Raw genomic sequence first — 12490 nt, 5'->3', positions numbered from 1 at the left:
ATATGAAGAAGCGTGAGAAAAATATTTAGAATTAAGTTTTTAACGTAAACTGGCAAGTCACCCGTGCATTTGCACGGGACAGTATTTTTTTGCCGCATGATTAAGAACACATATTACATGTGCATTTATGATTAAGAATATATATTTTGCTTACATTCGTATGGCTAAAACCATATATGTTACCACTGCATTCATATTGTTCAAAATATTAGTTATATATAAAATCATACGGTGAGAGCTCAGAGCATACGGTTTAATTGTTTAAATCAGATAAACTTAATATGAGACCTCTTCTGGTTTAACATCTTGCTCGATAAAAATACACTTTAAATAACATGTTTATAAAATAAGAACAAATCTACAATGATGAAGTTAATGAATAAAAAAATCAATAAAAATACACTTTAAACAACATATTTATAAAATAAGAACAAATTACAATGATGAAGATTTAGTATCGGGATACAAAAGCCATCATATTAAGTTTAACGAAATGAAGATTGACGAATGAACATTGAATTGTAGACATGTGAGAGAAGAAGAGAGAAATATGAAATGAAAGGGAGAGAATAATATGGAGATATGAAATGACAATGGTGGAGAAGTAATTCACATGTGAAAAGTGATTCAATCCCCTTTATTGTGAGATGTAATTTTTTTATAGAATAAAAAACAAATGGGCTCATTAATTATTAGAATTAAATTGTACAATGAACAAAAATGGAAGATTGATATGTTTTGGAGGGAAAGTTTTGATTGAGAGATTGACACATGTCATGAGGGACCTTTAGTTTTGATGAGAGGTTGACACATGTCATGAGTTTTGCTGAGAGGTTGACACATGTCATGAAGGCGTGAGAGATTGACACATGTCATGAGTGAGCTTTTTTTGTTTAATCATTAAAATTAAATTGTACAATGAACAAAAATGGAAGACTGACTTGTTTTGGATGGAAAGTATTGATTGAGAGATTGACACATGTCATGAAAAACCTTTAGTTTTGATGAGAGGTTGACACATGTCATGATGGCTTGAGAGATTGACACATGTCATGAGGGAGCTTTAGTTTTGATGAGAGCCTAACACATGTCATGAGTTTTGATGAGAGGTTGACACATGTCATGAGTTTTGATGAGAGCTTGACACATGTCATGAGGGCTTGAGAGATTGACACATGTCATGAGGGAGCTTTTTTTATTATATAGGTAATAGAAAAATATTAGAATACTAGCAAGTTACCCGTGCATTTGCATGAGCCGTAATTTTTGTAGCATGGTTACGAATGTACATATTACATGTGCATTCACATGATTAAGAACATACATGTTATCTGTGCATTCATATGATTAAGTTTTAAAAATGATTAAATGCTATTAATTGAGAAAGTTTTAACATCTACCATTTAAATGAATAATTCATACTTATTCCATGTATCATTTTAAAATTTAAAAAATGATTGGATGATATTTAGTGAGAATGTTTTACTAAGATTTAATTCATAATATTTAAGTTATAAAAATAATTAAAAATATTATTTGAGAACGTTTTAAAATATATTTAAATAATTAGTATTAAAATGATTATTTTGAAATAAACTCATTGTCTACTATTTAAATGTACAATTATTACATACCATATTTAATGTTTTAAAATTTAAAAAATGATTAGATGATATTAATCGAGAATTTTTTGATAAGATTTAATTCCTACTATTTCAGTTTTAAAAATAATTAAATAATATTAATTGAAAATGTTTTAAGATCTTTTTGAATAATTAGTTTTAAAAATGATTATTTTGAAATAATATCCACAAATTTACTTATTAATTGTAATATCATAACTCATTCTATTAATAGTAACAATAGATTTCTCCTACTTATATTTTAAAAAATGATTAAATGATAATAATTGAGAGTATTTTAAGATCTACTATCTAAATATATAATTACGATATAACCTATTTAGCGTTTTAAAATTAAAAAATGATGAGATGATAGTAATTGAGAATGTTTTAATAAGATTGAATTCATACTATTCAAGTTTTAAAAATAATAAAATAATTAAATAATATTAATTGAAAACTTTTTAAGATTGATTTAAATAATTAGTATTACAAATGATTATTTTGAACTAAACTTATTGTCTATTATTTTTTAAGCGAGGTAGACTATCAATATATTTTTCCTTAATAATTGTAATACCATAATTCATTATATTAATAGTAACAATGAACTCCTCTTATTTAAGTATTAAAAAATGATTAAATAATATTAATTGAGAACGTTTTAAGATTTACTATTTATATGTGCAGTTATTATATATCCTATTTAGTGTTTTAAAATTTAAAAATAATTAGATGGTAATAATTGAGAATGTTTTAATAAGATTGAATTTATATTCATAATGAGCATTGTTTATATCCATAATGACATGGCAATGAGCTTAAGTTAAGGAGATGGTGACATGTGTCAATAAGGAGCGTTTTTTTAATAATTAGTATATTAAAATTATTATTTTGAAATAAATTCATTGTCATTTATTTTTTAAGGGAGTTAGAATATCAACATATTTTCTTATTAACTGTAATATTATAACTCATTATATGACTAATTGAAAAAAGGAATACAGTTTCGACCATATATTTGTAGCTTCATTATTAAGTTTTTGCAAATTTATTATTTACAGGTATGCAAATTTACCATAATGAGCATTGCTTAAAATTAGCGAATCATAAATAATTTAATCAAAATATAAATCAAATCAATTAATTATCATAATCAATTAGACATAATATGAAATTGAATATGTTAATATTAATTGCAAACGTTTTAAGATCTTTTTAATAATTAGTATTAAAATCATTATTTTGAAATAAATTCATTGTCAACTATTTTTTAAGGGAGTTAGAATACCAACATATTTCCTTATTAATTGTAATATCATAGCTCATTATTAAGTTTTCGCAAATTTATTATTTACAGTTATGCAAATTTATATCCATAATGAGCATTGCTTAAAATTAGCAAATCATAAATATTTTAATCAAAATATAAATTAAATCAATTAATTATCATAATCAATTATACATAATATGAAAGTTATATAATTTGAAACTTTCAAATAATATAGAAGAAAGTAATAACAAAAAATGACAAAATGGTAGATAATTCATGAATGATGAAGTAATAAAAAAGTGAAATGACTATAAAATCATACATCGTTTGATGATGGAAGAGATTAGATCTGTCTAATCAAAAAAAAAAAAAATAGGAGAGGTAGTTTGTGAGTTTCAAAAGAGGAGAAGATTAAGAAGTAAATTGAAATAAGAATAGAGAAGAAAATTAAGAAGTAAATTGAAATGAAATAAGAGTAGAAAAATGAAAGATTAATTTGATGAAAATCATATCTCGTTTGATGATGAAAAAGATTAGAACTGTCTAATAAAAATGAAAAAAATGTAGGAGAAGTAATTTGTGAGTTTCAAAAGAAGAGAAGATTAAGAAGTAAATCGAAATAAGAATAGAGAAGAAAACCAAGAAGTAAATTGAAATGAAATAAGAGTTGAGAGATGAAATATTAATTTGATGAAAAATGGACTATTCTCTAGACAATCTATTCTCACATATATTTATATTAAGATAGTAGAAGAAAGATATAGTGTGTGAGAATTCATTATAAGAATATTGTGGGCATTTTGGAGGGGGAAAGTTAAGGAAATGGTGACATGTGTCAATAATGATATGGCAAAGAGCTTAACTTAAGGAGATGGTGACATGTGTCAATAAAGAGTTTTTTTTGTACATGGCAAAGAGCTTAAGTTAAGGAGAGTGTGACATGTGTCAATAAAGAGCTTTTTTTGTTATATAGATAATAGATTTGAAAGTTATTTTGTGGAAATTTCTTAGATAATGTATTTTACTGATCATTTCACAATAGGGTATGCGTATATGCGAAAATCAAAGTTTGTTTTAAAATATGTCAAAATGTATTTCCGGAGGGAGAAAAAGGTGTATAAGCTGACAATGTAAGCGTTTTTTACACTGTCAGTGCATCATTCATTTTTTAGTAATCATTGACTTTTAAAAAAAAGTAATCCAAATGAAGGGTTAATAATACACTGACTGTGTATAAATCTTTACACTGTTATTGTATACATATTACACTTTTCTGGAAATGCATTTGATCTCAAAAATATGATTTAAGAAAATGAGTTTTTGTAAACTTTTGAGTTTTCAGAGAATATAAATGTTGGAGTTGGCAATAGGCAATAACCATAAAGACTGGATTTAAGAAATAACTAGTATGAAAAATTATGTTGTTCCACCTAGTAGTATTTTATGTTCTTTTTTTGGTACTAGTAAAAGTATATTATTATCTTTTTGATAGTGAATTATTCTTTTCTAGGTGTGTGAGTGCTTTTCCCAATAAGTATTAATCCTAAAAATTGAACCATTGACTATTTGGAGATCAAATCTTTACCCGTTTATCTTCTGATTAATCAATAACTTATAATATATAAAATTTTACATTCAATGTATTTTGTTTTAACTAAACATGGAATGACAGAAAGTGTAAAATATATTTCCCCACATAATCAAGTGGGTGGGGAATAGAAAATGGAAAAGTTATAAAGATTTTGAGAATGGCAGCAAATCACGAGGGTCAAGTGGAAGAATAGCTGTACAGGTTTATCATGTTATATTGATTAGAGATGATTAATTAAAAATAAAAGTCGGAGTATTACATTACATAAATAAATAATTAAGTGAATTACACTGGTATCTTTAAGTTTTAACAAAATTACATAAATCATTCATTCTCTTTTTGCCACTATACAAATTACCCATAATTTATATACTATATTATACTTATTACTCATGCAGGAGATATAAATGTAATCTTTTAAACAAAAAATATTAGATGACTATAATTAAATTAAACAAAATATATTATGATGTAAAGAAAAATCTAAATATGAGAGTCAGTGTTTCTTCATTATTTTTAGTTTATTAAAGTTGTACCAATAATTCTAAGAAAATGTTTAAGATACTTTTATAGTATTTGCAAGGAACACAAAAAATGAAGAGATATTGACTTTTATACTATTTGAATTTGTGTTCGTAATATATTATATTTGTTTTACTTAATTACACTCAATATGATATGATGTATGTATACAATGAAAGGTGGACAAAAAAGGATGAGTATTTTGTATAATATCACTAAAACGTAATAATACAAATAAAAAAAGGTGTCACAGAAACCTCAATAATTTCTAATAGAAAAATACAATGCACCATAACCGAAAGAGAAAAAAACGATGCACTTTACAAATAGTTTGAAAAGTTAAACAAAGGCATGAAATCCGGGCTAAATAAAACATCAATGCCAGTTGTAACAACTCGATATAATTAGTTAATTAACAAGATTCGTTCTTATCCCTATTATTAACAAAACAGTGCATGCGCATCCTATCAATATCAATATATGGCACGCGCAAATCTCCCCCTCACATATTGGGTTAGAGTTGAGACTATACAAACAAACTTAAACATGATTTCTGTCCATCATGGAGTTCCAGGAACGACCTTCAAAGCCTGGAGGAACATCCACTTTCTTGAAGAAGAGTTGTCGAAGACCTTTGGAAGAGATCTTTCTTAACATGATCGATTCTCCCAGCCACATCCTTACCTCCGATCATATCGATGTCCATATCAACAGCATCCATGTCAGCTGATCTATCAATATTCACCTCCTTTCCTCGGATCATGTCAGCATCTGTTTCAACAGGCTCCTTTACAGGTTGTATTTCATTACCTTTATGAATTTTAATTCTGCGAAAGACTCCCCACAGAAAATCTTTTTTATCTTCATTTACTGTTGCGATAGTACCTATGAACACAAATTCATGTCATGCTCGTGATGACACCAAATGCAATATTAAATGATGATCAAGCCATGTTAGCAATATGAAAAACAAATTCAGGTTTGGATCTAGTTTTTGAAACCCCTCGCTTCAATCTGGATTTTTTTATTCAACATTGGTGTTTGCGATTTTTCATCGCATGCATATATGTAAGTGTGCATGTCAGGGATGTGGTAGAGCGAATTCACGAAACAAGTAACGTACCCCTTGAGATCACATGAAGCTCATTCGAGGTAAACACCATCAACTCCACTCCATCAATAACACTGCTCAGCATTAATTTTTCAGCATTCATAAACTCAAATATGCTATTAAAGTTCTCTCTATACCTACACCCAATCCGAGAGCATGTAGTATAAGACGCTTAAACAACAAAAAATGGGTTGTACGAAGAATTTGATATTCAAAATAAGAAGCAAAAACTGACCTCTCGATGTGATCTAATGGAAAGAAGTACAATGCAATATCTTGAAGAGTAGGACAATCATTTTGGAATACATCCGTCAAGACATTCAACGTAGGAAGTGATTTCAGTTGAAGGAGTGAGGGCATTGTAGTCGAAAATTTGTATGCTTTACTATTAACAGTGCACGGAGGTTGAGCCTTAAACCCATCATACACTTTGCTAGATGCAGCAGCCTCACCAATTTGGAATTGACCCCTAGAAAATGATCAACATCATATTAACTTTCAGATTAATAAAAGACTGTGTTCAAGTAACTGAATGGCAAAGCATCTGCTAGTGTTATATAATACTTGCATAACTTATTGCAAGTGATTGACACTTGTACACCATAACACCCTGTTCTAAGTTATAGTTCAGCAAATGCAAAGATGGATTCAAGATAATGGGAATAAATTAGGATAGCTTTTATTTTGAGAAAAAAAGAAATAATAGAAAATAAGATGCTGCCTATAGTCTCTTGACAAAAGCTGTTCTTGGGCAGCCAGAAAGTTCTAAGTCAATAACAAATTCAACTTCAGAAGAGGGGAAAAAATATAGAGTTTGAAAATGGTCCAGATGAGCTCACCTTTTTTGTTGCAAGTATGTGCATTTTAAGGAGAGAAGAAATTTTGACAATTCAACTAAACCACACACAAAGACATCCTTATACTTGTAGATCAATAAGAAATTGCAATGGAGAGAAGCATCCAGGTTTTGCAATTTGTTATTGCTTACACTTGTAGACTTACATGTCCATGTTTGTCATAGGAATTAATACTAATATTAATATTTACTACAGAGAACTGTGGAATCAAAACTCGTTTCCGATATAAAATGGGAAGTCCAGTGCACGAGACTCCCGTATGGGGAGTGTAAATATACAGACGAACCCCTGCAAGTGGAGGCTCACCCTCTCGTTTTCAAATAGAAATATTCTAAAATGACGAAAAGGCCAATATACATATGTTCATGCACGAAAAATAAATAATATACATGCGCCCATGCACATTGTCATTTTCCCACTGCTTGAAAGATGGTACTAAATAGCAGGAGAGAAAACCGAAACAAAAATCTGAGGTTCATCTCAATACAGATTGGAATTTGCTGTGCATTTTCCACCAAGAGAAGTTTAATGACATGGGAAGAGAGGTACACACTAACACACCTCCAGGTAGCAATTGAAGAGGGTAAAAATTTTCTATGAAGGTTGAAGTTTTCCTGAATACTCTGAAGGTCACTTTTCTCAATAGATTTGTTGCATTCAGAAACAGCACAAAGGATACCACCTAATGATAAAAACATAAGCAAAAGGCAAAACAATGAATAAAAGATGATAAGTATAAACTACAGGCTGGAAGTGACTAATGTCAAGATACATACAGAGATATATTTCTAGAAATGCAAACTGAGATGTTAGGACTTTAAGCCAATGCAATAATGATAGAAGAAACCAACAGAAATGAAATAAAGAATTATACTATATAATTATATCTGTACCAGGCATTGGTGTTATCAGTAGTTGCTGATTTTCCAACCTATACTCCTTCACTGGCCCTAGAAAATCCAAAGTCTCAAATGCAGAAATCACAACCAAATCTCAAGGTAAACTTGCAAAGTAAAGGCTTGAAACATTTTTTAAAACCAGTCTCCACAATATGGTTCGCTACCACCATTGTGTTGGTATAAAATAAATATCTTAATTTATTTCAATTTGATTCAAAAGAAAGTTTAGGACTTATTGACTGAGGAAGTCAGACGAATTTTATTCAACGAAGAAGATACTCAACTAATTTTCCAATTCTTTTTACACAGAAAATTCTAAGATGTTTAACCGTCAATGTTAAATCAGAATCTTTGGAAGTAATGAATTTCAAATTTGAAATTTAAGATGTTTGAAGGTCAAATGTTGAGTCAACCTTAGGAATTGATGAATTCAAATTTGAAATTTGAGTTTGAATTAAGTTATTAGGAGTTAAGAGTCAATTATCATACAAAAACTTGTGCCATGATCAGCCACAGGTAGTTAACTTAGACAGAGATCAATGTCAGAAAAATTATCAAGTAGCCCAATTGGTATTTAAACCATGATTACGATATTGAGGCGGGCAATGTGGGACTTACTTTTCAACATGCCCCGTCCACAGAAGTCAGAAGTCTGTTGGATCAGACGACAAGTTAACTTTAACCCATGATGAAAGAGCATTTTTTGACCCATCATAATTGGGAGAAGTTGGGCTTTGGCTCTAAAACCATGTTAAACTTTCATCTGAAAACCAATTGACAATGAGAGGAGTAGTCAAACAAGTATTTAAACCATGCCTAGGAGACTAAGGCGAGCGGTGTGGGACTTATTTTCCAAGATATATAAGGGAGGGTGAAGGAACTCGGTAGATTTTGGAACCACACTTGCACTTAAACCCCCATGGCTTTGACATTACTCTAACACCTTTACAAATAAGCCCAATGAGGAGAGTAGATAACAGAAGAAATAAGCATGGGCCTCAGTTAGTTCGGCTTAGTTAGTGAAGCAGTTAGAGTTAACTAATTTGTTAGCCTATACATAAGAAGAGGGGTTGAGGAGATTTATCTTATCATTTGTTGAGAGTAGTTGGGGCCTTTGGGCATAGGTAGAGTTCTAGGTCTCTTGAATACCTAGAGAACTCAGCGTATTCACAGTGATTTCCATCAATAACAGTCAGTTCTTATCTATAATCTGAACCAGTTTGTATCATAAACTCACAAGATACACAGTCACTACTTAAGTATGGCATACATTTGCCATACTCTATGTACTCTTTACCATCCAGCGAAGTTATTAAAGGGTACAAAAGAATAAGAGTTGCAGCAAATATTATCAGATACTCACAAGATACACGAGGTCACTAGTCAAGTATAGCATACGTTTGCCATACTATATGTACTCTTTACAATCCAGTCAAGTTATTAACGGGTGAAAAAGAATAAGAGTTGCAGAAAATATGGAAAGAAATTCTAACCTTTTGATTGTGAGAGATGAGCATGTTTATCCGTTGCTGAGTTCCTGTGTACTCCAATTCTTGGAAGTTTTGATTTGCTATAATTTGATTTCAGTGCCATGGAGGGAGTCTTTGAAATAACATTTTTGGATCCAACAGAAGTCTTCTGGGTGAGGAAAGTAGAAGTTCCTGGCCTATGTTTCACAGGAAGATTTCCAGAAGAAAGTTTAATAACTTCATCTTCAGGAATGAACTTCACTTTTCCTGTTGTAATGCCTCTTCGCCTTTTGGAAGCTTGCCGGCCACAGTCTTGATTCACCTTAGACGGTGAAGCTGTATCATTTGTGGATTGGCAAGATTCACAAATCCAGTCTTCAGGAATGCTTGTGAGATAAACTCGCATGCAATAACTAAAATGTTACAGAAATTACATTGATTCAGAAGAAGATTCTATGCAGCGCTAACATTGCAGAGGCATATAGCAAAACCAATAATTTATCAGGTGATAAGAAAATGTATAAGATTATGTGCACAAATTAAATTGTAAATTTGCACTTTTTTCATCTTTCTTCAACTCTACTAATTATTATTCTTCTTTCATCTAGATAAAAAAGTTCTAAAGCGTTTGATAGCAAAATGCGCACAGCAGGTTTAAACAATAATCCATCAGGATCAAGTTCTCACTTCTCGAGGTTTCCCACAAAAGTATATAAAATGAAAAATTAAGTTTCTTAAACGTAAAAAAAGGGACATAGAAATAAATGTATGTGGTGCTAAACGATGTTCAAAACTTGATTCAAATAACAGGACTCTAAAATTACATGGATAAGCAAGCATATCACTAGCCACAATTGTTGGTATTAGTAAGCTCCCTTAAGAAAATAAACTGAAAAGGTAATTCTGTCAGAATAACAAAAGGCGCAAAAGAATGATACACGAAGAGAGAGAAAAAAGATGAGAAATCATTACACGTGTTCACAAAGCAACTTGCATTTAGAGCAAGTAACAATTACATCTGGAAAACCAACATCACCACATATATCACAAGGTTCAACCTGCAAGGAATAATGATGAACATATAAATGTCAGGAACCAAGAACAGCCAAGTCATTTGGACAAAAATTTTAATACAAAATCTTCAAACCAACCCCCACCTCACTCTCTGGTGGGACTAATAAGTTTCTTGCAAACAAGTTTAAATATGTACATTGCCACCATGGGCTAAAACCACAAATCAAGAGAAATGCTAGGAACCCACTTTTTCAACACATTATAAAATGAATTTTATGTGAGACTCATAGGTAACCTTAGTTAGTTAGTTAGATATATGTTAGTTGGGATAATTAGAGAAGTAAGGAATGTTGTCAATAAATAAGAAGAAAGGTGACAGAGAGGGGCATCTTATCATTTGTTGAGAATAGTAGTGGGCCTTTCAGCATAAGGAGAGATCTAATCTCTCGAATACCTAGAGAATTCAGTCTAATTCTTAGAGATTTCTATCACTAATATTCAGATTCTTTCTCTTCTAATCCAGTATCTATCAGGGCCTACTCTGTTCCAGGGTCCAGATCCTTTCCATTTCTTTAGTAATGGGAGAGGATGTCAACCCTTAAACAATTTGAAATATAGAGGAAATGGAGAAGGAAATAGAGAGGACCCCCACCCTCTATTCTAGTGGTGTTCGAAAAACCAGTGGAAGCAAACCACACCAAAACTGAATTGCATCATATCCAAAAAATCCATTTTATTAAAACCATTTTTTTAGCCAAACCACATTTACTTCAGTTTTAATATAACACAATGGTTAAAAAAATTTGGTTAACCAAACCTAAAGTCCTTGTTCTTCAAATAAAAACTTCTTAAATTACTGGTTTCTTCCCTTCATTCTGTTGCTTCACTCTTTTGGCTAATCTTATTGCTGTTTTCATCTTTCATTGCAAATTACATTTTTTGTTTATGGGAAGATCCTCTTTTTTTCTAACTATCTTTTATTTTTAAATGTTTCTCCAATTTTTCTTCATTGGAAAATTAAAACTTCTACTTAGAAGTAGCAACCTAAGGCAATTGAATTTTCGTACATCATCTTTGTAGCTTCATAAGTGTTGTGAAAATTTTTAAACTGGTGTTTTTTTAAACTGAGGTCCAAAACTGGTTTTCTGAACTTAAACTGCTCCGAACTCTTTTAAACCAACTCAGTAAGAGGGTGAGCTTGTGCAACAACGTTAAGGTCATTGCTCAGTAACCGACCCTAAAGTCACGGATTCAAATCCTGAACCAGCCTCTCCGCTCTTGTACTTACATCTATCCACCCCGAACCCATTAGGTGAGCCTCTTACATTATGCTGCCCTTTCATAAAATTTGTATATTTAACATCAACAATATTAAAGAAAAGAACAGAAAATCACTCTTGTCGGGAAGAACAGTCACGTACCCAAGATTCATGATTCATTATCCATAGGATGGAGGAATACTCTTGATAGTACCAAAAAAGAAAGAAACATAGCTTGGAATGCTAGGATGCTTTAATAATGTATCAAACGGAAGAAAATCCATATGAATAAAATTAAAAACCTATCTAACTAGGAAAAACACCACATGCATGTAACATTTTCAACATCCTCAGAAAATAATAAATAAACAAATGTTCAAGAAATGTGCAATATGGGGAAAGGGTTTTTTTCAGTACTATTATTACCATATTCTCTTGCCCTAGACGCTGCATTGTGGTGGTGCTCTGAGAAAGAGTTGGACACTAAAGGAAGGCCGTACACAGACGGTGGCCAAAGGCGGAGGCGATGAAGTGTCGCCGGAATTGGGTGGCGCTCTGTCCTCCTACTCTCCTCTCATTAACAGTTACTAACTTAAAAGTGAAACAGAAAATAAAGAGATTCCTGGTCAGGGATTCAGAGTACTGGAAATGATGGAAAGAGCCGAAAACAGAAAAAGAACCCAGTGGGCTCCACTGATTTAAGGTGAATTAAATATATATTTATTGAACAAAATGTAGTCCCAAAAATTCTGATGGAGATCAACGGTGCTAGTTGAAAGAAGTTGAATGATATGTGCTTTTATAGGTGTGGTCTTATGAACCTATAAATGTATAGCTTAGATACGAGTTATGGCATTTTGTTTAAAAAAATAC

General features: G+C 31.1%; 1 long non-coding RNA gene and 1 pseudogene across 1 annotated transcript; one reads left to right on the top strand and one right to left on the bottom strand.

Annotated features, from left to right (window-relative positions):
- Positions 5449 to 12256, bottom strand: LOC109343355 (annotated as a pseudogene).
- On the top strand, positions 6043 to 8359 carry LOC109343356. The gene is made up of 2 exons (XR_002107196.1): positions 6043 to 6160; positions 7873 to 8359. It is a non-coding gene; the product is annotated as an uncharacterized LOC109343356 (long non-coding RNA).

The sequence above is a fragment of the Lupinus angustifolius genome, chromosome LG03 (assembly GCF_001865875.1).
Source record: "Lupinus angustifolius cultivar Tanjil chromosome LG03, LupAngTanjil_v1.0, whole genome shotgun sequence".
NCBI classification, from domain to species: domain Eukaryota; kingdom Viridiplantae; phylum Streptophyta; class Magnoliopsida; order Fabales; family Fabaceae; genus Lupinus; species Lupinus angustifolius.
The sequence above is the reverse complement of the archived record's forward strand: the minus strand, read 5'-3'. Positions and strand labels throughout refer to the sequence as shown.